The sequence below is a fragment of the Triticum dicoccoides genome, chromosome 5A (assembly GCF_002162155.2).
Source record: "Triticum dicoccoides isolate Atlit2015 ecotype Zavitan chromosome 5A, WEW_v2.0, whole genome shotgun sequence".
In the NCBI taxonomy this organism is placed as follows: Eukaryota; Viridiplantae; Streptophyta; class Magnoliopsida; order Poales; family Poaceae; genus Triticum; species Triticum dicoccoides.
In genome coordinates, this window is record NC_041388.1 from 52,076,395 (window position 1) to 52,082,139 (window position 5,745).

The window sequence follows — 5,745 nt, forward strand, 5'->3', positions numbered from 1 at the left end:
GTATGCCTCTACTTGACTAGCTCGTTGATCAAAGATGGTTATGTTTCCTAACCATAGACATGAGTTGTCATTTGATTAACGGGATCACATCATTAGGAGAATGATGTGATTGACTTGACCCATTTCGTTAGCTTAGCACTTGATCGTTTAGTTTGTTGCTATTGCTTTCTTCATAACTTATACATGTTCCTATGACTATGAGATTATGCAACTCCCGTTTACCGGAGGAACACTTTGTGTGCTACCAAACGTCACAACGTAACTGGGTGATTATAAAGGTGCTCTACAGGTGTCTCCGAAGGTTCTTGTTGGGTTGGCGTATTTCGAGATTAGGATTTGTCACTCCGATTGTCAGAGAGGTATCTCTGGGCCCTCTCGGTAATGCACATCACATAAGCCTTGCAAGCATTGCAACTAATAAGTTAGTTGCGGGATGATGTATTACGGAACGAGTAAAGAGACTTGCCGGTAACGAGATTGAACTAGGTATTGAGATACCGACGATCAAATCTCGGGCAAGTAACATACCGATGACAAAGGGAACAACGTATGTTGTTGTGCGGTCTGACCGGTAAAAGATCTTTGTAGAATATGTAGGAGCCAATATGAGCATCCAGGTTCCGCTATTGGTTATTGACCAGAGACGTGTCTCGGTCATGTCTACATTGTTCTCGAACCCGTAGGGTCCGCATGCTTAACGTTACGATGACAGTTTCATTATGAGTTTATATATTTTGATGTACAGAAGGTTGTTCGAAGTCCCAGATGTGATCACGGACATAACGAGGAGTCTCGAAATAGTCAAGACATAAAGATTGATATATTGGATGACTATATTCGGACACAGGAATGGTTCCGGGAGTTATCGGATATAAAACGGAGTACCGGGGGTTACCGGAACCCCCTCCCCCCGGGGGGTTAATGGGCCTCATGGGCCCAAAGTGGAGCAGAGGAGGGGCGGCCAGGGCAGGCTGCACGCTCCCTCCCCCACTAGTCCGAATTGGACAAGGAGGGAGGGGCGCCCCCCCCTTTCCTTTCTCTCCTCTCTCCCTTCCTTCCCCCTCTCCTAGTTGGACAAGGAAAGGATGGAGTCCTACTCCCGGTAGGAGTAGGAATCCTCCCTGGCGCGACACCTCATGGCCGGCCGCCCCTCCCCCTTGCTCCTTTATATACGGTCCTTTAGACACAACAATTGATCCTTGAGATCTATTAGCCGTGTGCGGTGCCCTCCTCCACCATAATCCTCAATAATATTGTAGCGGTGCTTAGGCGAAACCCTGCGACGGTAGAGCATCAAGATCGTCACCACACCGTCGTGCTGACGGAACTCTTCCCCGACATTCTGCTGGATCGGAGTCCGGGGATCGTCATCAAGCTGAACGTGTGCTAGAACTCGGAGGTACCGTAGTTTCGGTGCTTGATTGGTCGGGCCGTGAAGACATACAACTACATCAACTGCGTTGTGCTAACGCTTCCGCTTCCGGTCTACGAGGGTACGTAGACAACACTCTCCCCTCTCATTGCTATGCATCACCATGATCTTGCGTGTGCGTATGAATTTTTTTGAAATTACTACGTTTCCCAACAAGTATGACTCTATATGAATGCCTCCGGCGGTGTACCGGGATAGCAATGATGCATGAGTGACTTATATGAAAGAATTATGAATGGTGGGTTTGCCACAACTAAGATGTCAACTACATGATCATGCAAAGCAATATGACAATGATGGAGCGTGTCATGATAAACGGAACGGTGGAAAGTTGCATGGCAATATATCTCGGAATGACTACGGAAATGTCATGATAGGTAGGTATGGTGGCTGTTTTGAGGAAGGTATATGGTGGGTGTATGATACCGGCGAAAGGTGTGTGGTATTAGAGAGGCTAGCAATGGTGGAAGGGTGAGAGTGCGTATAATCCATGGACTCAACATTAGTCATAAAGAACTCACATACTTATTGCAAAAATCTATTAGTTATCAAAGCAAAGTACTACGCGCATTCTCCTAGGGGGATAGATTGGTAGGAAAAGACGATCGCTCGTCCCCGACCGCCACTCATAAGGATGGCAATCAATAAATACATCATGCTCCGACTTCTAAACATAACGGTTCACCATATGTGCATGCTACGGGAATCACAAACTTCAACACAAGCATTTCTCAAATTCACAACTACTCAACTAGCATGACTCTAATATCACCATCTCCATATCTCAAAACAATTATCAAGTTTCAAACTTCTCATAGTATTCAACACACTCATAAGGAAATTTTATTTATTTAATCTTGAATGCCTCAAATAATTAAAGCAAATTACCATGCTGTTTTGTAGGAATCTCAAAATAATCTAAGTGAAGCATGATAGAACAATGGTTTCTATAAAACAAATCTACCACCGTGCTCTAAAAGATATAAGTGAAGCACTAGAGCAAAAACTATATAACTCAAAAGATATAAGTGAAGCACATAGAGTATTCTAATAATTTCCGAATCATGTGTGTCCCTATCAAAAAGGTGTGTGCAGAAAGGATGATTGTGGAAACCTAACAAATAAAGACTCAAATAATACAAGATGCTCCAAGCAAAACACATATCATGTGGTAAATAAAAATATAGCTCCAAGTAAAGTTACCGATAGAAGTAGACGAAAGAGGGGATGCCTTCCGGGGCATCCCCAAGCTTTGGCTTTTAGGTGTCCTTAGATTATCTTGGGGGTGCCATGGGCATCCGAAAGCTTAGGCTCTTGCCACTCCTTGTTCCATAATCAATCAAATCTTTACCCAAAACTTGAAAACATCACAACACAAAACTTAAAATAGAAAATCTCGTGAGCTCCATTAGCGAAAGAAAACAAAACACCACTTCAAGGTACAGTAATGAACTCATTCTTTATTTATATTGGTGTTAAACCTACTGTATTCCAACTTCTCTATGGTTTATAAACTATTTTACTAGCCATAGATTCATCAAAATAAGCAAACAACACACTAAAAACAGAACCTGTCAAAAACAGAACAGTCTGTAGTAATCTGTAGCCAACGCAAAATCTGGAACACCAAAAATTCTAAAATAAATTGCTGGACGTGAGTAATTTATCTATTAATAATCTTAAAAAATAATTAACTAAATATCACTTTCCAAATAAAAATGTCAGCAGTTCTCGTGAGCGCTAAAGTTTCTGTTTTTTACAGCAAGATTAACAAGACTTTCCCCAAGTCTTCCCAACGGTTCTACTTGGCACAAACACTAATTAAACACAAAAAACACAACCAAAACAGAGGCTAGATAAATTATTTATTACTAAACAGGAGAAAAAAAGCAAGGAATAAAAATAAAATTGGGTTGCCTCCCAACAAGCGCTATCGTTTAACGCCCCTAGCTAGGCATAAAAAGCAAGGATAGATCTAAGTAATATCATCTTGGGTTTTTAGTTTTTTTTACGGAGTTATGCTCGAATCCAGGAGGTTCCTTACGTTTACCCTCATATTCGGAAATTTTGAGATCTAAAGAATCCAAACGCTTATTGCAAAGGGTAATCAACATATTCATGTGGTGGAGATTCCCGCTAACACTCTTAAGAGGTTCAAGAGATTTTTGTAAGATCTTGGTTACTTCACAATTTTTCTCGAAAATTTGCATTTATTCTTGGGTATGATGATGCCCCTTTTGTTGGGGTAGTGTTCCCACTATACCCTCTATAATTTCATGAGCAATACTGGGATCAATTTCAATAAAATTGCCTTTGGCAACGCAATCCAAGAGTTGTCTATGAGATAAATTTAATCCAACATAAAAGTAGCGAAGCACAATTCTAAAATTCACCTCTAGGGTGCAATTACGATAAAACCCCGTCATTCTAAACCAAGCATCTTTTAAGTTTTCTCCTTGTCTTTATTTGAAGTGAAGAACCTCAAACTCAGGAGACAAAGGGGAAGATAAGGGACTAGCCATAACGACAAGCAAGCAATCCGACACATGAGCAAACAAGAAACGGGCAAAAAGAGGCAAATAGAGAAAGAGTGGGAGGATAGAGAGAGAGGGTGAATAAAACGGCAAGGGTGAAGTGGGGGAGAGGAAAACGAGAGGCAAATGGCAAATAATGTAATGCGGGAGATAAGGGTTGTGATGGGTACTTGGTATGTTGACTTTTGCGTAGACCTCCCCGGCAACGGCGCCAGAAATCCTTCTTGCTACCTCTTGAGCACTTGCGTTGGTTTTCCCTTGAAGAGGAAAGGGTGATGCAGTAGAGTAGCTTAAGTATTTCCCTCAGTGTTTGAGAACCAAGGTATCAATCCAGTAGGTGGGCCACGCACGAGTCCCTCGTACTTACACAAACAAATAAATCCTCGCAACCAACGCGATAAGGGGTTGCCAATCCCTACACGGTCACTTGCGAGAGTGAGATTTGATAGATATGATAAGATAATATTTTTGGTATTTTGATGATAAAGATGCAAAGTAAAATAAAAGGCAATAAAAATAACTAAGTATTGGAAGATTAATATGATGGACGATAGACCCGGGGGCCATAGGTTTCACTAGTGGCATCTCTCGAGAGCATAAGTATTCACGGCGGGTAAACAAATTACTGTTGAGCAATTGATAGAATTGAGCATAGTTATGAGAATACCTAGGTATGATCATGTATATAGGCATCACGTCCGAGACAAGTAGACCGACTCCTGCCTGCATCTACTACTATTACTCCACACATCGACCGCTATCTAGCATGCATCTATTGTATTAAGTTCAAGAGAACAGTGTAACGCTTTAAGCAAGATGACATGATGTAGAGGGATAAACTCATGCAATATGAAATAAACCCCATCTTGTTATCCTCGATGGCAACAATACAATGCATGCCTTGCTGCCCCTACTGTCACTGGGAAAGGACACCGCAAGATTGAACCCAAAGCTAAGCACTTCTCCCATTGCAAGAAAGATCAATCTAGTAGGGCAAACCAAACTGATAATTCGAAGAGACTTGCAAAGATAATCAATCATACATAAAATAATTCAGAGAAGATTCAAATATTGTTCATAGATAAACTTGATCATAAACCCACAATTCATTGGTCTCAACAAACACACCGCAAAAGAAGATTACATCGAATAGATCTCCACAAGAGAGGGAGAGAACTTTGTATTGAGATCCAAAAAGAGAGAAGAAGCCATCTAGCTAATAACTATGGACCCGTAGGTCTGAGGTAAACTACTCACACTTCATCGGAAGGGCTATGGTGTTGATGTAGAAGCCCTCCGTGATCGATGCCCCCTCCGGTGGAGCTCCGGAACAGGCCCCAAGATGGGATCTCGTGGATACAGAAAGTTACGGCGGTGGAATTAGGGTTTTGGCTCCGTATCTGGTAGTTTCGGGGTACATAGGTATATATAGGAGGAAGGAGTACGTCAGTGGAGCAACAGGGGGGCACGAGGGTGGAGGGCGCGCCCAGGGGTAGGCGCGCCCCCTACCTCATGGCCTCCTGCTTGATGTCTTGATGTAGGGTCCAAGTCCTCTGGATCATGTTCGTTCCGAAAATCACGTTCCCGAAGGTTTCATTCCGTTTGGACTCCATTTGATATTCTTTTTCTGTGAAACCCTAAAATAGGCAACAAAAAAACAACAATTCTGGGCTGGGCCTCCGGTTAATAGGTTAGTCCAAAAAATAATATAAAAGTGTATAATAAAGCCCAATAATGTCCAAAACAGAATATAATATAGCATGGAACAATCAAAAATTA